We start from the raw sequence: 22670 nt of genomic DNA, 5'->3' as shown, positions 1-22670 counted from the left end.
CAAATAATAAATAATAAAAAATACAGAACCTGCACCAGTGAGACTTAGTACCATGTAATAATAATTAGTAAATAATGCAGACGATGCACTAACCAGAATTGGTACCATATAATAATCAACAAATAATACAGAACCTGCGCCAACCAGATTTAGTACCATATTATAATAATTAGTAAATAATACAGACCTTGCACTAACCATAATTGGTGCCATATAATAATCAATAAATAATACAGAACCTGCACCAAGCAGACTTAGTACCACATTATAATAATTAGTAAATAATGCAGACCTTGCACTAACCACAAATTGTACCATATAATAATCAATAAATAATACAGAACCTGCACCAACCAGACTTAGTACCATATAATAATAATTAGTAAATACTGCAGACCTTGAACTAACCATAACTGGTACCATATAATAATCAATAAATTACACAGAACCTGCACTAACCAGACTTAGTACCATATTATAATAATTAGTAAATACAGACTTTGCACTAACCAGAATTGGCACCATATAATAATCAATAAATTATACAGAATCTGCACCAATCAGACATAGTACCATATTATAATAATTAGTAAATAATACAGACCTTGCACTAACCAGAAATGGTACCATATAATAATCAATAAATAATACACAACCTGCACCAACAAGACTTAGTACCATATTAATAATAATAATCAGTAAATAACACAGAACTTGCACCAACCAGACTTAGTACCATATAATAATAATAATCAGTAAATAATACAGAGCCTCCACCAACAAGACATAGTACCATCTAATAATAATCAATAAATGATATAGTCTTTGCACTAACCAGAGTTAGTACCATCTAATAATAATCAGTAAATAATACAGAGCTTCCACCAAACCGACTCAGTACCATCTAATAATAATCAGTAAATAATACAGACCTTCCAACAACCAGACTTAGTACCATATAATAATAACCAGTAATTAATACAGAACTTGTACTAACCAGACTTTCTGCCATATAACAGTAACCAGAAATAATAACCAGTCAATAATACATACCTTGTACCAACCAGACTAAGTACCATATAACAGTAATCAGCAAATAATACAGACCGTGTACCATCCAGACTAAGTACTATATAATAACAATCAGTAAATAATACAGACCTTTCACCAACAAGACTTAGTACCATATGATAATGATGACTAAATAATACAGAACCTGCACCGACCAGACTTAGTACCATATAATAAGTAAATAATGCAGACCTTGCACTAACCAGAATTGGTACCATATAATCAATAAATAATACAGAACCTACACCAACCAGACTTAGTACCATATCATAATAATTAGTAAATAATACAGACCTTGCACTAACCAGAACTAGTACCATATAATAATCAATAAATAATACAAAACCTGCACCTACCAGACCTAGTACCATATAATAATAATTAGTAAATAATACAGACCTTGCACTAACCAGAAATGGTACCATATAATAATCAATAAATAATACAGAACCTGCACCAAGCAGACTTAGTACCACATTATAATAATTAGTAAATAATGCAGACCTTGCACTAACCACAAATTGTACCATATAATAATCAATAAATAATACAAAACCTGCACCAACCAGACTTAGTACCATATAATAATAATTAGTAAATACTGCAGACCTTGCACTAACCAGAACTGGTACCATATAATAATCAATAAATTACACAGAACCTGCACTAACCAGACTTAGTACCATATTAGAATAATTAGTAAATGCAGACCTTGCACTAACCAGAATTGGTACCATATAATAATCAATAAATGATACAGAATCTGCACGAATCAGACATAGTACCATATTATAATAATTAGTAAATAATACAGACCTTGCACTAACCAGAAATGGTACCATATAATAATCAATATCTAATACACAACCTGCACCAACCAGACTTAGTACCATATTAATAATAATAATCAGTAAATAACACAGAACTTGCACCAACCAGACTTAGTAGCATATAATAATAATAATCAGTAAATAATACAGAACCTCCACCAACAAGACTTAGTACCATCTAATAATAATCAATAAATGATAGTCTTTGCACTAACCAGAGTTAGTACCATCTAATAATAATCAGTAAATAATACAGACCTTCCACCAAACTGACTCAGTACCATCTAATAATAGTCAGTAAATAATACAGACCTTCCAACAACCAGACTTAGTACAATATAATAATAACCAGTAATTAATACAGAACTTGTACTAACCAGACTTGCTACCATATAATAGTAACCAGTAATAATAACCAGTCAATAATACATACCTTGTACCAACCAGACTAAGTACCATATAACAGTAATCAGCAAATAATACAGACCGTGTACCATCCAGACTTAGTACTATATAATAATAATCAGTAAATAATACAGACCTTTCACCAACAAGACTTAGTATCATATGATAATAATGAATAAATAATACAGAACCTGCACCGACCAGACTTAGTACCATATAATAATAATTAGTAAATAATGCTGACCTTGCACTAACCAGAATTGGTACTATATAATCAATAAATAATACAGAGCCTACACCAACCAGACTTAGTACCATATTATAATAATTAGTAAATAATACAGACCTTGCACTAACCAGAACTAGTACCATATAATAATCAATAAATAATACAGAACCTGCACCTACCAGACCTAGTACCATATAATAATAATTAGTAAATAATACAGACCTTGCACTAACCAGAAATGGTACCATATAATAATCAATAAATAATACAGAACCTGCACCAAGCAGACTTAGTACCACATTATAATAATTAGTAAATAATGCAGACCTTGCACTAACCACAAATTGTACCATATAATAATCAATAAATAATACAAAACCTGCACCAACCAGACTTAGTACCATATAATAATAATTAGTAAATACTGCAGACCTTGCACTAACCAGAACTGGTACCATATAATAATCAATAAATTACACAGAACCTGCACTAACCAGACTTAGTACCATATTAGAATAATTAGTAAATGCAGACCTTGCACTAACCAGAATTGGTACCATATAATAATCAATAAATGATACAGAATCTGCACCAATCAGACATAGTACCATATTATAATAATTAGTAAATAATACAGACCTTGCACTAACCAGAAATGGTACCATATAATAATCAATATCTAATACACAACCTGCACCAACCAGACTTAGTACCATATTAATAATAATAATCAGTAAATAACACAGAACTTGCACCAACCAGGCTTAGTAGCATATAATAATAATAATCAGTAAATAATACAGAACCTCCACCAACAAGACTTAGTACCATCTAATAATAATCAATAAATGATAGTCTTTGCACTAACCAGAGTTAGTACCATCTAATAATAATCAGTAAATAATACAGACCTTCCACCAAACCGACTCAGTACCATCTAATAATAGTCAGTAAATAATACAGACCTTCCAACAACCAGACTTAGTACAATATAATAATAACCAGTAATTAATACAGAACGTGTACTAACCAGACTTGCTACCATATAATAGTAACCAGTAATAATAACCAGTCAATAATACATACCTTGTACCAACCAGACTAAGTACCATATAACAGTAATCAGCAAATAATACAGACCGTGTACCATCCAGACTTAGTACTATATAATAATAATCAGTAAATAATACAGACCTTTCACCAACAAGACTTAGTATCATATGATAATACTGAATAAATAATACAGAACCTGCACCGACCAGACTTAGTACCATATAATAATAATTAGTAAATAATGCTGACCTTGCACTAACCAGAATTGGTACCATATAATCAATAAATAATACAGAGCCTACACCAACCAGACTTAGTACCATATTATAATAATTAGTAAATAATACAGACCTTGCACTAACCAGAACTAGTACCATATAATAATCAATAAATAATACAGACCCTGCACCTACCAGACTTAGTACCATATAATAATAATTAGTAAATAATACAGACCTTGCACTAACCAGAATTGGTACCATATAATAATCAATAAATAATACAGAACCTGCACCAACCAGACTTAGTACCATATTATAATAATTAGTAAATACTACAAAACTTGCAGTAACCAGAATTGGTACCATATAATAATCAATAAATAATACAGAACCTTCACCTAACAGACTTAGTACCACATTATAATAATTAGTAAATACTACAGACCTTGTATTAACCAGACTTAGTACCATCTAAAAATAATCAGTAAATAATACAAACCTTCCACCAACCAGACATAGTACCATCTAATAATAATCAGCAAATAATACAGACATTCCACCAACCAGACTTCGTACCATATAATAACCAGTAAATAATATAGAACTTGTACTAACCAGACTTGTACCATACAATAGTAACCAGTAATAACAACCAGTAAATAATACAGACCTTGTACCAACCAGACTAAGTACCATATAACAGTAATCAGCAAATAATACAGACCGTGTACCATCCAGACTTAGTACTATATAATAACAATCAGTAAATCATACAGACCTTGTACCAACCAGACTAAGTACCATATAACAGTAATCAGCAAACAATATAGATCTTGTACCATCCAGACTTAGTACTATATAATAATCAGTAAATAATACGGACCTTGCACCAACCAGATCTGGTACCATATAATAATAATCAGTAAATAATACAGACCTTGCACCAATCAGACTTGGTACCATATAATAATAATCAGTAAATAATACAGACCTTGCACCAACCAAACTTGGTACCATATAATAATAATCAGTAAATAATACAGACCTTGCACCAACCAGACTTGGTACCAAATAATAATAATCAGTAAATAATACAGACTTTGCACTAACCAGACTTGGTACCATATAATAATAATCAGTAAATAATACAGACCTTGCACCAACCAGACTTGGTACCAAATAATAATAATCAGTAAATAATTCAGACCCTGCACCAACCAGGCTTGGTATTATACAATAATAATCAGTAAATAATACAGACCTTGCACCAACCAGACTTGGTACTAAGTAATAATAATAACCAGTAAATAATACATACCTTGCACTAACCAGACTTGGTACCATATAATAATAATCAGTAAATAATACAGACCTTGCACTAATTAGACTTGGTACCAAATAATAATAATCAGTAAATAATACATACCTTGAGCTAACCAGACTTGGTTTGTTTGGACTTGGTACCATATAATAATAATCAGTAAATAATACATACCTTGCACCAATCAGACTTGGTACCATATAATAATAATCAGTAAATAATACATACCTTGCACTAACCAGACTTGGTACCATATAATAATAATCAATAAATAGTACAGAACCTGCACCAACCAGACTTAGTTGTTGTTGTGTCTTTCGGCTTTTCCCGGTTAGGGGTCGCCACAGCGGAACTCCGGTCCGCTAATGATTGGCAGTTAATTTTTACATGCTGAGTTGCCAGCCCTGACGCATGACCTTCAACAAAGGTATGCCCATTCACGCATATCCACACAGAAGACGCCGTAGCTGAGAATCGAACCGGACAGCATCTTACTGTGAGGTGACAACGCTACCGCAGCACCACCACAGATTAGAAGTCAGAGTGTTCCTGCAACAGCAGGGCAGAAAACTAACCTTTAACATGACTGACGGTGCAGCCAAGCTCAGGGGTATGGTGTCAAGTCATTACTTACATCTATTTTCAGTAAGCAGATTATTTCAAAGTAGGCACTGTGCACAGTGTGCCAGCTGCCTGGTGCATACCGACACTATAACATGCACAGTACATGGGAATCTTGGTAAATCCTATGGTATTCCATGCATGCATGCATGTTAGGAAGGAGGATATCTTCCCTGAGGTGCTTTCAGATGCTAAGGTGGACTATGCTGATGGAAGCAGGACTATTCGACCCTGGACTGCTCGCTCCCAATGCATTTCTATACAATTTCATGTATAAATGTATATGTGATTTTTTTAATGGACAGTTCGACCCCAGACTATTTGACCCCAAATATATTCTTTTAAGTACTTTATCATTATTAATCAATTATTCAATAACACTGTTAATTTTTCATTGTAAATATATTTTTTATTTATATTTTTATTTAATTTAATTATTACATTGGTCACTATAAATATAACATTTAAATCTTTAACATCTAATAACTAGTGTTATGTTTTAACATATTATGACCACTGTTACTTTATAACCTACTTTATTAAATATATATTTTTTTATTTTATATTATGTTGATATGTTAACTAATCTATTATCTACTATACATAATTTCTTTAAAATTAAATGAAATCAATTTTTATTCAGGTTAACATGCCTTCTTTATCTTGAACATTTATACTACCACCAAAGCTCAAGCAGCAACATGCAATTTTCACCATTTCCCACCAGCTACCATCAAAGCACATCAGAACCTCAGGAAAGTGGATATGGATGTATGAGTAAATGCAAACAGTCTTGATCTCCAGCAACAATGATAGTGTGTGTAGTGCTGCCGAGGACTTGACTTGATTGCAGATTTAAAAGACACAATACAGTTTAATCCATCTACAGTGCACAAACATTCCTAAGTAAAACACTGTTTTTAAGGACTCAAGAATTTATTTGTAAAAAGTATCAACAAGTAGTTCAAAGCTTAGAAGCGCAATTCTAGGGCCAAACATCCATTTCACTATCACAATGCTCAGTGCCTCTACAGCTTACACCCACAACCCATTAACTTCAGCAGGGAAACAAACAACATCAAAGCAGACATCTGTCAAAATGACTGCCCATTATGTTTTAATTTTTAAATATAATTTATTTTTAATTCTTACTTGTTTTATCACTAAATTTCTTTATTTTTATGTAATAATGACGTTACCGTTATATGGAAACTCCAGACTAGTTAAAGCCGTGAACTTCCGGATTAGTCAGCAAACTTTTTTTTGGCACTTACTGTTTTTGTATATATAATTAAAGTTCCAATTTGCACTTAGTTTAACGTAAGTGTAGTTGAAGCACATAAATAGAAAAGAAATACTTTCTAAACCAGTTTTAAGAATGTTTAGACAGTCTTTCATTTCTATTTTTGCTTTGATGTGCTTCGGCTTCACGTACGTTACATTTTTTACTGGAGTCCAACCATCTGGGGTCAAACTGATTGGGGAGAATAATCTGAGGTTCAAACATCCTGTACCCATGCTGATTACTGCACAGACGCTCCAAGCAAAGCATTAGTCACCTTCTTGTTTGCAACTCTCTTGCAGAGCTTTGAGAAGGACAAAGGTTCCAGACAGACCCTTCCTAGCTTTTTAAATACCGATTTGCTTATCTTATTGGTGCTGCTCTAAATAAAGTTGATGGGTCCACATAAGCACCCTGTCCTATGCTCTTATCATCCATTTTAACTCTTTAGCCTTCTAACTGTCTACAACTTCTTCCTTTTAAAAATTCCTTAACAGGTTGCTTGTAACTGATCAAATGATGAGAACTCTACTTATCTCTATTTGTTTAGGGGCTAAAGTTTTCCAAGTCTGCTTTCTGAGAAAAAGTCATTTATTGCTACATTATTCACAGCATAAAGAAGTAGGGAGTGATTGGTTATGCTATGTTAAATTAGATAAAATGTATACAGACTGCCTGAAGAATTTTTATTTTTATTTTGTGTTAATTCCTGTAGAGTCTTTATCCTGACTACTGTTTGCAGTTCATATGCATCCAAAGAATGATTATGTCTAGTTAAGAGACTATGAAATCTCCATTCAAAACAATGAAAAATCTCATGTTCCTTCAATACTAGTTGAGTATATTAAAACCGAAGGTCATTTTAAATCAAGAGAAACCATTTCTTACAAAGTACCTTCCTAAGTGTGTGTGTTTATATTTATATGTATATCACTTCAACAACAAACCTGATAGTTAATCAAGAGCCAGTAGTCTAGAAAAATTGCACAGAATCCTGAACTACTGAAAACTAGTAAGAAGCAATTATATATTTAGCATTTTCTTATCTGTAATGTTAAGACTGTTGGTTGCAGTGCATGTGTGTTTGTATTAAAACAGAATTCAACAGGATAGGAAGAAACTGTTACATAACTGTCAGTAATATTATAATTGTTAATAAACACTCTGCTTACCGCTGTTAGGTTTTATGATTATGTCAGTCTGGATATTTTTTAAATCTTCAGGAGCAGACGTTTCATTGACTAAAGGGGAAGCAAGAATATCTTAGTTATATTTAAGCTACTAAAGCAAAATAACTGCTTCACTTTGATATTTCTGTAAATAATGTTTCAATAAGTATGTGCTGAGAAATACTGTAATGGCCCCATTCTTTGAAAATCCATCAGTAATGATACAAAGAAACCTACACTACTGACCTTCACTCTTTTGAACTAGCTAAAAGTACATTTTGTACAAGTAACTTATTCACTTTTTCTCCTGTCCATTAGGCCATAGAGGGACATATGAGTGAACTCCTTTCACAGAGAACTAGATGAACCCAGCTTGAGCTTACAGACTTTGTGTTTATCATGGTGAGAGAAACAAAAGACCCTCCTCCCAGCTGCAATAAAGAAATAAGCATTCAGAGATGTCATACTTCACGAAGACAATAAACTGTGTGCAGATAAAACATGGAAGCCTTTCTTTATTACAAGCCTTATAGCATTCTTAACCAACAACAATATGTACTTTATGTAGCAGAACGCCTTTGTCAGTACATTTCTAAACGTAAAACCAGGAAGCTGCAAGCATTGGAAAAATAACCACGTGGTGATAATAGGAGTAGAATTTACATGACTTAATATAGTCCTGTGATAATTACAGGACCTGAGATCACAAGGCAGAGTGAATATGGATGATACTAAATTTACATGACTTAACATAGTCCTGTGATAATTACAGGACCTGAGATCACAAGGCATAGTGAATATGGATGATAATGAATTTACATGACTTAATATAGCCCTGTGATAATTACAGGACCTGAGATCACAAGGCATAGTGAATATGGATGATACTGAATTTACACAACTTAATATAGCCCTGTGATAATTACAGGACCTGAGATCACAAGGCATAGTGAATACGGATGATACTGAATTTACATGACTTAATATAGCCTTGTGATAATTCCAGGACCTGAGATCACAAGGCATAGTGAATATGGATGATACTGAATTTACATGACTTAATATAGCCCTGTGATAATTACAGGACCTGAGATCACAAGGCATAGTGAATACGGATGATAATGAATTTACATGACTTAATATAGTCCTGTGATATAATTACAGGACCTGAGATCACAAGGCATAGTGAATACGGATGATACTGAATTTACATGACTTAATATGGCCCTGTGATAATTACAGGACCTGAGATCACAAGCCATAGTGAATATGGATGATACTTTATCACAGGACCTGAGATCACAAGGCATAGTGAATACGGATGATACTGAATTTACATGATGTAATATAGCCCTGTGATAGTTACAGGACCTAAGATCACAAGCCATAGTGAATATGGATGATACTGAATTTGCATGACTTAATATAGCCCTGTGATAATTACGGGACCTGAGTTCATAAGCCATAGTGAATATGGATGATACTGAATTTACATGACTTACTATAGCCCTGTGATAATTACAGGACTTGAGTTCACAAGGCATAGTGAATATGGATGATACTGGATTTACATGACTTAATATAGCCCTGTGATATTTACAGGACCTGAGATCACAAGGCATAGTGAATACGGATGATACTGAATTTACATGACTTAATATAGCCCTGTGATAATTACAGGACCTGAGTTCACAAGGCATAGTGAATACGGATGATACTGAATTTACATGGCTTAATATAGCCCTGTGATAATTACAGGACCTGAGATCACAAGGCATAGTGAATATGGATGATACTGAATTTACATGACTTAATATAGCCCTGTGATAATTACAGGACCTGAGATCACAAGGCATAGTGAATATGGATGATACTGAATTTACATGACTTAATATAGTCCTGTGATAATTACAGGACCTGAGATCACAAGGCATAGTGAATATGGATGATACTGAATTTACATGACTTAATATAGCCCTGTGATAATTACAGGACCTGAGATCACAAGGCATAGTGAATATGGATGATACTGAATTTACATGACTTAATATAGCCCTGTGATAATTACAGGACCTGAGATCACAAGGCATAGTGAATATGGATGATACTGAATTTACATGACTTAATATAGCCCTGTGATAATTACAGGACCTGAGATCACAAGGCATAGTGAATATGGATGATACTGAATTTACATGACTTAATATAGCCCTGTGATAATTACAGGACCTGAGATCACAAGGCATAGTGAATATGGATGATACTGAATTTACATGACTTAATATAGCCCTGTGATAATTACAGGACCTGAGATCACAAGGCATAGTGAATATGGATGATACTGAATTTACATGACTTAATATAGCCCTGTGATAATTACAGGACCTGAGATCACAAGGCACAGTGAATATGGATGATACTGAATTTACATGACTTAATACAGCCATGTGATAATTACAGGACCTGAGATCACAAGGCATAGTGAATATGGATGATAATGAATTTACATGACTTAATATAGTCCTGTAATAATTACAGGACCTGAGTTCACAAGGCATAGTGAATACGGATAATACTGAATTGACATGACTTAATATAGCCCAGTGATAATTACAGGACCTGAGTTCACAAGGCATAGTGAATATGGATGATACTGAATTTACATGACTTAATATAGCCCTGTGATAATTACAGGACCTGAGTTCACAAGGCATAGTGAATATGGATGATACTGAATTTACATGACTTAATATAGCCCTGTGATAATTACAGGACCTGAGTTCACAAGGCATAGTGAATATGGATGATACTGAATTTACATGACTTAATATAGTCCTATGATAATTACAGGACCTGAGTTCTCAAGCCATAGTGAATATGGATGATACTGAATTTACATGACTTAATATAGTCCTGTGATAATTACAGGACCTGAGTTCACAAGGCATAGTGAATATGGATGATACTGAATTTACATGACTTAATATAGTCCTGTGATAATTACAGGACCTGAGTTCACAAGGCATAGTGAACATGGATGATACTGAATTTACATGACTTAATATAGTCCTGTGATAATTACAGGACCTGAGATCACAAGGCATAGTGAATACGGATGATACTGAATTTACATGACTTAATATAGTCCTGTGATAATTACAGGACCTGAGATCACAAGGCATAGTGAATACAGATGATACTGAATTTACATGACTTAATATAGCCCTGTGATAATTACAGGACCTGAGATCACAAGGCATAGTGAATACGGATGATACTGAATTTACATGACTTAATATAGTCCTGTGATAATTACAGGACCTGAGATCACAAGATATACTGAATACGGATGAGACTGAATTTACATGGCTTAATATAGCCCTGTGATAATTATTATAGGACCTGAGTTCACAAGGCATAGTGAATATGGGTGATACTGAATTTACATGACTTAATATAGCCCTGTGATAATTACAGGACCTGAGTTCACAAGGCATAGTGAATACGGATGATACTGAATTTACATGACTTAATATAGCCCTGTGATAATTACAGGACCTAAGATCACAAGGCATAGTGAATATGGATGATACTGAATTTACATGACTTAATATAGCCCTGTGATAATTACAGGACTTGAGTTCACAAGGCATAGTGAATATGGATGATACTTCTGTCACTGTTGTTATTGAAAATGAGTGCAGGAGGAAGGGGAGAAGAAAAGGCAAACTAAACAACATTAGCAGGAGCACTACATTATATATCACAATAAATATTTCATTACAAACCCATTGGTCATGCCTTGATGTTACAGGATGATGCATTTAATGATGTACCATGCTTTTTACTGAGAACACAGGTAGTATCTGTGGCAAGGTATCTATAAATCAGTGAAAATAAAACTTTTAACACACTCCCTTTAGAATGAAATTCACATTAAACAGGCTGCATAACACTGTTACAACTATCAGTGTTTTATATAGAGTAGCATAAAACATGTATAACATTCTTATAAATGACTAAATGTAAATGAACTCGAATAGGACCAAGAAATGACAGACACAAACTACACTTCTAGAACTTTGGCTAAAACGCCTTCAAACGTTGGTCATACTGCATGATATATACCATTGTTACTGAGCTATCAGTAGTATTTTATATACAGGGGTATTAAACATGATATATACCCTTGTTACTGAGCTATCAGTAGTGTTTATACAGAGTAGTATTAAACATGCATAGCCGGTCTTAGGCAAAGTCCAACTAGGCAGCCACCTAGGGTGCCTCTCTAGCAGGGGAGCTTTTCTAGTAATATGGATGGTATAGGTAGACCAGGATGGGGGTACTGGGTGATGTGGGGGGGGGGTGCTGTGCAGACTTTTTGTCAAGGGCACTAAAGGTTGGCCCTATAAACATAATACATACATACCATTGTTACTGAGCTATCAGTCATATTTTATATACAGAGGTATTATACATGATATATACCATTGTTACTAAGCTATCAGTAGTGTATCCACATATGTATTTAATTAGCAAGCTGTATACCCTTATAACAACTACCAGTACTGTTTTATACAGAGTGGTATTAAACATGATGTATACCATTGTAACAACTACCAGTACTGTTTTATATAGAGTAGTATTAAACATGACGTATACCCTTATAACAACTACCAGTACTGTTTTATATAAAGTCATATTAAACACGATGTATACCATTGTAAGAACTACCAGTACTGTTTTATACACAGTCATATTAAACATCATGTATACCATTGTAACAACTACCAGCACTGTTTTATACAGAGTAATATTAAACATGATGTATACCATTATAACAACTACCAGTACTGTTTTATATACAGTTGTATTAAACATGATGTATACCATTGTAACAACTACCAGTACTGTTTTATATAAAGTCATATTAAACACGATGTATACCATTGTAACAACTACCAGTACTTTTTTATACATAGCAGTATTAAACATGATGTATACCATTGTAACAACTATCAGCACTGTTTTATACAGAGTAATATTAAACATGATATATACCATTATAACAACTACCAGTACTGTTTTATATACAGTTGTATTAAACATGATGTATACCATTGTAACAACTACCAGCACTGTTTTAAACAGAGTAATATTAAACATGATGTATACCATTATAACAACTACCAGTACTGTATTATAGAGTCGTATTAAACATGATGTAGACCATTGTAACAACTACCAGCACTGTTTTATATAGAGTCGTATTAAACACGATATATACCATTGTAACAACTACCAGCACTGTTTTATATACAGTAGTATTAAACATGATGTATACCATTGTAACAACTACCAGAACTGTTTTATACAGAGTACTATTAAACATGATGTATACCCTTGTAACAACTACCAGTACTGTTTTATATAGAGTAGTATTAAACATGATGTATACCCTTATAACAACTACCAGCACTGTTTTATTCAGAGTAGTATTAAATATGATCTATACCATTGTAATAACTACCAGTACTGTTTCATATAGAGTAGTATTAAACATGATGTATACCCTTATAACAACTACCAGCACTGTTTTATACAGAGTAGTATAAAACATGATGTATACCATTGTAAAAACTACCAGCACTGTTTTATATAGTTGTATTAAACATGATGTATACCCTTATAACAACTACCAGAACTTTTTTATACAAAGTACTATTAAACATGATGTATACTCTTGTAACAACTACCAGTACTGTTTTATATAGAGTCTTATTAAACATGATGTATACCATTGTAACAAGTGCCAGTACTGTTTTATATAGAATCATATTAAACATGACGTATACCATTGTAAAAACTACCAGCACTGTTTTATATAGAGTCGTATTAAACATGTCGTATACCATTGTAACAACTACCAGTATTGTTTTATACAGTCGTATTAAACATGATGTATACCATTGTAAAAACTACCAGTACTGTTTTATATAGGGTAGTATTAAACATGATGTATATCATTGTAACAACTACCAGCACTGTTTTATACACAGTAGTATTAAACATGATCTATATCACTGTAACAACTACCAGTACTATTTTATACAGAGTCGTATTAAACATGAGCTATACCATTGTAACAACTACCAGTACTGTTTTATATAGAGTCATATTAAACATGATGTATACCCTTGCAACAACTACCAGTACTGTTTTGTACAGAGATGTATTAAACATGATGTATACTATTGTAACAACTACCACTACTGTGTTATACAGAGGAGCAGTATTAAACATGATCTATACCATTGTAACAACTACCAGTCTTGTTTTATATAGAGTCGTATTAAACATGATATATACCATTGTAACAACTACCAGTATTGTTTTATATAGAGTAGTATTAAACATGATGTATACCATTGTAACAACTATCAGTACTGTTTTAGACAGAGGACTATTAAACATGATGTATACCATTGTAACAACTACCAGTTCTGTTTTATATAGAGTCGTATTAAACATGACGTATACCATTGTAACAACTACCAGTACTATTTTATACAGAGGACTATTAAACATGATGTATACCATTGTAACAACTACCAGTACTGTTTTATATAGAGTTGTATTAAACATGACGTATACCATTGTAACAACTACCAGTACTGTTTTGTACAGAGATGTATTAAACATGATGTATGCTATTGTAACAACTACCACTACTGTGTTATACAGAGGAGTAGTATTAAACATGATCTATACCATTGTAACAACTACCAGTCTTGTTTTATATAGAGTCGTATTAAACATGATATATACCATTGTAACAACTACCAGTATTGTTTTATATAGAGTAGTATTAAACATGATGTATACCATTGTAACAACTATCAGTACTGTTTTAGACAGAGGACTATTAAACATGATGTATACCATTGTAACAACTACCAGTACTGTTTTATATAGAGTCGTATTAAACATGACGTATACCATTGTAACAACTACCAGTACTAGTTTATACAGAGGACTATTAAACATGATGTATACCATTGTAACAACTACCAGTACTGTTTTATATAGAGTTGTATTAAACATGACGTATACCATTGTAACAACTACCAGTACTGTTTTATATACAGTCATATCAAACATGATGTATACCATTATAAAAACTACCAGTACTGTTTTATACACAGTAGTATTAAACATGATGTATACCATTGTAACAACTACCAGTACTGTTTTATATAGAGTAGTATTACATATGATGTATAACATTGTAACAACTACCAGTACTGTTTTATATAGAGCAGTATTACACATGATGTATATCATTGTAGCAACTACCAGTACTGTTTTATACACAGTAGTATTTCACATGATGTATACCATTGTAACAACTACCAGTACTGTTTTATATAGAGTAGTATTACACATGATGTATACCATTGTAACAACTACCAGCACTGTTTTATACAGAGTCATATTAAACATGAGCTATACCATTGTAACAACTACCAGTACTGTTTTATATAGAGTAGTATTAAACATGATGCATATCATTGTAACAACTACCAATACTGTTTTATACAGAGTACTATTAAGCATGCTGTATACCATTGTAATAACTACCAGTACTGTTTTATATAGAGTAGTAATAAACATGATGTATACCATTGTAACATTTACCAGCACGGTTTTATATAGAGTCGTATTAAACATGATGTATACCACTGTAACAACTACCAGTACTGTTTTATATAGAGTCGTATTAAACATGACATATACCCCTGTAATAACTACCAGTACTGTTTTCTATATAGTATTAAACATGACGTATACTATTGTAACAACTACAAGTACTGTTTTATACACAGTAGTATTAAACATGATGTATACCATTGTAACAACTACCAGTACTGTTTTATACACAGTAGTATTAAACATGATGTATGCCATTGTAACAACTACCAGTACTGTTTTATATAGAGTCATATTAAACATGACCTATACCATTGTAACAACTACCAGTACTGTTTTATACAGAGTAGTATTAAAAATGATGTATAACATTGTAACAACTAAAACACTGTTTTATATAGAGTAGTATTAAACATGTTCTACACCATTGTAACAACTGCCAGTACTGTTTTATACAGAGTAGTATTAAACATGATGTATGCCATTGTAACATCTAAAACACTGTTTTATATAGAGTAGTATTAAACATGATCTATACCATTGTAACAACTACCAGTATTGTTTTATATAGAGTATTATTAAATATGATCTATACAACTCTAGCAACTACCAGTACTGTTTTATACAGAGTAGTATTAAACATGATCTATACCATTGTATCAACTACTAGTACTGTTTTATGCAGAGTAGTAAAAACATGATGTATACCATTGTAACAACTACAGCAGTGTTTTATACACAGCACTATTAGATATGATGTATACCATTGTAACAGCTACCAGTACTGTTTTATATAGAGTCGTATTAAACATGATCTATACCATTGTAACAACTACTTGTACTGTTTTATATAGAGTAGTATTAAACATGATGTATACCATTGTGACAATAGTATTAAACATGATCTATACCATTGTAACAACTACCAGTACTGTTTTATACAGAGTACTATTAAACATGATGTATAACACTGTAACAACTACCAGTACTGTTTTATATAGAGTCATATTAAACATGATGTATACCATTGTAACAACTACCAGTACTGTTTTATACAGAGTAGTATTAAACATGATGTATACCATTGTAACAACTAAAACACTGTTTTATACAGAGGACTATTAAACATGACATATACCATTGTAACAACTACCAGTACTGTTTTATACAGATGACTATTAAACATAATGTATAGCATTATAACAACTACCAGTACTGTTTTATATAGAGTAGTATTAATGATGTATACCATTGTAACAACTACCAGTACTGTTTTATACAGAGGACTATTAAACATGATGTATACCACTGTAACAACTATGAGTACTGTTTTATACAGAGGACTATTAAACATGACATATACCATTGTAACAACTACCAGTACTGTTTTATACAGAGGACTATTAAACATAATGTATAGCATTATAACAACTACCAGTACTGTTTTATATAGAGTAGTATTAATGATGTATACCATTGTAACAACTACCAGTACTGTTTTATACAGAGTAGTATTAAACATGATGTATACCATTGTAACAACTACGAGTACTGTTTTATACAGAGGACTATTAAACATGACATATACCATTGTAACAACTACCAGTACTGTTTTATACAGAGGACTATTAAACATAATGTATAGCATTATAACAACTACCAGTACTGTTTTATATAGAGTAGTATTAATGATGTATACCATTGTAACAACTACCAGTACTGTTTTATACAGAGGACTATTAAACATGATGTATACCACTGTAACAACTAAAACACTGTTTTATATGGAGTAGTATTAAACATGATCTATACCATTGTAACAACTACCAGTACTGTTTTATATAGCATCATATTAAACATGATCCCCCGTATTCATGAAGCTCGGCGCAAGGCCGGTGTAAGGCCTGCGCTGGCCGTGCGGCATATAAATGGTGTAGTAGTGCCATATGCATATTAATGAAGGTGCGTCGCTACCACATCCACGTGCATAGGACACGTGCGCGAGTGCATGGGGCGTTACTAAGCTGCGGCCGGAGGCGTGTCAATGTCGGCTGGCGATGAGCAACCTAAACTGCTGAATATTATAGCCTGCCTGCAATAGTAATCGCACCTATCAGTGTCCGTAGATAATGAAACGTATGCAAAGCATGCAAGACAGTTCCCAGCCACACAAAATGGAGAACCAAACAGTAATGCACGCAACATAATATGAGTTACCGTCCATGGAACAAATGATATTTAAAATCATGTGTCTGTAATGTACTGCACTGTCAGAAGTTATACCCAGTGGAAGTGAAGCGCATCATGTCAGTGCGCCACCAATACACACGTCTAGCCCCATGGGTATGGTCACCAGCAGTCCCACAGTGGTAGTGATAGTACACAGCTGGGCAGTTGTGGCTATATAACAACCATAAAGAAACCTGACAGTCCACATTGTATACCAAACACACACAAACATATGTATATTAAAATGTGCTATACACATGAACGTAACCGTCACATACACATAGGATGCAATATGTGGAACCGGGATATCCAAAAGTAGAACCCATGCATGCAAATGCAATATGCAACAACCCCTGTATAGCACATAACCCGCACCCATGTCCGAATGTCCACCAAATCCAGCTACCAGCCTTGCGCATCCGTACACCTACACATAGCGGGTATTCCCCATATGTAGTAGGAAGTATTGTCCTAGGCAGTGTCCGAATTGCAAATATGTATCCCACGTTTGTAAACATCCCATCACAGGTACGTAAATCCAAATGCCCGCGCGTTAATGTTACAGCAAAATGTGTGTATATCCCGCGTGGGATAAGTAACCTGTTGAAACCTCAGAGTTGTTTACACGCCACGGTGTCCATTACTGTACACATCTGGACAAAACATGTATGTGTAGTCATGGTACTGGTCAGTATCTGCACAGACATGCAATTCATACTCTGCAGGATGGAACAGCTGTCCACCATGCAGGTCACCCCACTAGGGTTGCCACCCATTCAGATGGCCAAGGTGGGACATCCCTTGTAGAAATGTGAGAATTTGCAGGATAAAACATACCCCCAGCCTGTGCAAAGTACAGAATTACACGTGTATGCCAAGATAAAAGCTAATGCCATAGCATCTGAATAGCTTATCTATCCCAAATAATAGTTATGTGTACCAGATACAAAATACCTGTATCATGCAACTAGTACAGAAATGAAGAAATATATTATTGTCTTAAAATCACAGGACATTTGCCATGTCTTAGGTGTCATCGCAGGACACAACTGTCCAAAGTGGGACCTCCCCTCGCAAAGAGGAACAAGTGGTAACCCACTGAATTATCGACAGTATATATTCAACTCAATCACATACCGACACCACCTCTCAACCTATTACAGCAACAAAACCTGGACAAAGCCTAAAAGGATGGGTGGACAAATAGGGACAGATGTAATTACTGCTCTCACAAGCTTCGAAAGTTCAAGGAATAATAGTATGTACATAAGCAGGAAATGCTGTGAAGGATGTGGGGTAGTCCCCAGTATTACAGAGGTCCGTACATATATACTGTAACAAGCCGTCACATATGTTGACTGTACTACTGCATACCCGTAGTTAATTCATAGTTAAGTCATGTGCAAAATAATAACCCACGTAAGAATGAATACAGGAAATAGTCAAATGTGAATGTGAACACCACTCACCGTGGATTATGTATCGTAACCGCCCCTACCCATATTATGTATTGCCAACATCATTAGCTGCTAACAGGTGCCCAAACACCTGTGTCTGTAAACACAGATTAAATGTTTAAAATGGACAAACCCTGCCCATGTGCTTTGTCTGACATTTGAACACGGTCAGGGCAGTTCCGTTCACCAGGCGGACAAGCCTAAACCCAGATCACCACATGAACACCCTGACAGTTAAAGACCTGTATGTGTCAGGACTATAAGCCTTTGGGTTCTGAATATCCCTGCAGTGATGAAATATGCAGCGTGGGTCTAGAGCAGTAGGGAATGGGGAATGTGTAACATGTAGTACCCCATTTTTCCCAGCAGGAGAATGGATGCCTGTGACATAAGTGAAGCGGTGAGGCATATGTTAATGTAGCTATGTACTATGGGTATGCATATAAATGAGTCAGAACACCAAATGTATAGTGGTTACAGCATCCGGCCAACGTGAATGCAGTCCCGGTTGAACGACGACTACAGCACATATAATGTGAAAGTGTAATGAATGCGTCTGTGATGTACAGACAGTTAAATATGTAAAGGTGAACGTGTGTTTCGCAAATGTCCGTTAACCGTATTACAGATAATTACTGGTACTGTCACAAGTAATAAAGCCCACGTAAGCACAAAGACTTACTAAACATATGTAACCCACAATAAGGATATGCATGCGCGCCTGCGCGTAACCCACAATAAGGAAATGCAAGTGCGCATGTGCGTGTGTGATCCGCTCACAGCATAGTAAATGAATGCTATTTCCCCCATGTTAGTTATACATGGCTCAAACCTGTTAACCTCGTAAAGTATGAAACCGGACAAAGCCATGCAAACTACTGGTACAAATAGGGACAAACACCAGATATATGCCAGAACAAACATAGAAAGTGGATAGAATAACGGGTGTGTTAGTAGCATGGATTCTCTGAAGGGTATGCAGTCGTAACCTGATCTGCTTGCCAGAAATCCCCACTGTAAGTCTCAAATGAAATGCCACGACATTGCCAGATAGACACATGTTTATTTAAAACACAGCGAAGATAAAGGGGCAAGCAGCTGTACACTCTGCGACAATCTGTATAGTGGAATGGTATGGTATGGATATAGATATATGTGTATACACATAATCCACAGACGTAAACCAAAGCAAGTTATGAAATGAGGATTGTACATGTATATATGTATACACAACAGACTTATGTCCTGTAGATATGACATATGTACATAAATAGGCGACGTTATATCTAATATGGGTAGACAAACAGACATGCAGGAAAGGTGAATAAACCGCAGCATTCCAAACCAATGGCCAGAAAGTGACAGTCCAGCAAGTTCTACACTTTAAACATGCAGATAGGTGTCCATTGCAGGACTCCAAAAATTGAATCTTACGTAGTGTCAACCGACATTGACGCAAAAGAAGTGACCGCAGCAAATACGAAATAGCTGTACATGCAACAGTATCAGGTGCAAGGGTGACGACACATGTGTCGATAGAATGTATGACGTATGAACTGATATCCAGAGAGTGGGGAGTGCATATAAGTGTCTCCACACTTCAGTACCGCACACATTAAACATGTGTAATCGGTACTGTAGAGGGTCGTCAGGTATGGGAATCATGGGTATGCAGAAATGGGCCTAGGTGTTGTTTGGCAGGGATTTCGTAGGCCGCCCCCGTGGGAGTGATGTGGGTATAGCACACGCCTATATTCTCAATAATGGGGCAAACCATCCACTGGATATTGCGGAAACCATTTTGGCAATATGTAGGGCCCTATATCAGTGTCATGTAGGCGATTATCATGGATGGACATGCGTACGACCAAGATGGTCCCCATAACTGGCAAACTGTCAGAATAACACAGCTGCACTAAGGCATAGTACATGAAATACACATAGGGACTATATTAGATATACCCCAGACAAAGTCAGAACATCGTGAGAATACTAGCGTACCCATGAATACGGATGTTATGAGTGTTACTAATCATGTAATGGAAATGTCAGTCACTATTATCTACCGCACAGTCCGTAATGCCTTGCCAGCAATTTACCAGAAAGGCACATCACTATGACAAATGTAACAAGGTCAAACATCAGGGCGTTTACCCATAATGTGTACAGGTTAGGGGTATGAAGGTAACCTGTCCAAAATACATGTACAGAACTAGTGATACTAGGTGGACAGGTGAGAAGAAAGACATCAGGACAAATGAGAAAACATGTACAAGACACACGCATGTACTCCAACAAATGTGAATGACAGCGTATGCCCTGTGAATGTCAATGTGGAAGGTTAATAGAAACAAAAGTAATGTGTCCCTCAGGGTGTCATGCAGTGTCACCATAACAATGTCCAGTCCCCCAGACACATACATGAGCTCTGCCACTGACGGAAAGCGCAAATGCCGGCGCACACATACGGTACATGATAGATCAATTAGTGTGGATAAGCAGCTGTTAGCCTGTGTGAGGAATACAACTGTCTGGGTGGGTGTGTCCTGCAATATAAATGTAATGGCATGTGGCCTGTGATGCCGCCATACAGTGTGTGTATAGGTGTCAGAAAGTTGATATTTTGTTACAGACACATATTCCGCAACTGTACAGATTTACGCAGAATGTGCAGAGTTCTGCCTCATATGTTTGGTGTGTTCCACGTAACAACAGTAACATTCTGGCACTTTCATGATAACTGAAGACATGAAATAATGACAAACATGTGAGTAAGACACCAAATCCGACAGAAAAGCCATACTAATGCAAAACCTATTATTGTGTCAACTATCTACGTTTGTAAGAGCAACATGTCAATACTGCCCCTATGTGTCCCACTATCAGATAAGGCCTTGTCCAGCAACTTGCTCTAGGAGGTGGAGTGGTATGAACAGAAACAGATCCATGTGTGAGGAAACAGCAATATCGACTGCAAGATAATGCAGAAGGTATGACATGTGCTGCAGTAGGACATGCAGTACTGTCCGCAGGTATGTGCTGACATGTCAAATGACACAGCAGTCTACATGA

This window comes from Protopterus annectens, chromosome 9.part0 (genome assembly GCF_019279795.1).
Source record: "Protopterus annectens isolate FY-2018-M chromosome 9.part0, PAN1.0, whole genome shotgun sequence".
In the NCBI taxonomy this organism is placed as follows: domain Eukaryota; kingdom Metazoa; phylum Chordata; order Ceratodontiformes; family Protopteridae; genus Protopterus; species Protopterus annectens.
Note: the sequence above shows the minus strand (reverse complement) of the source record.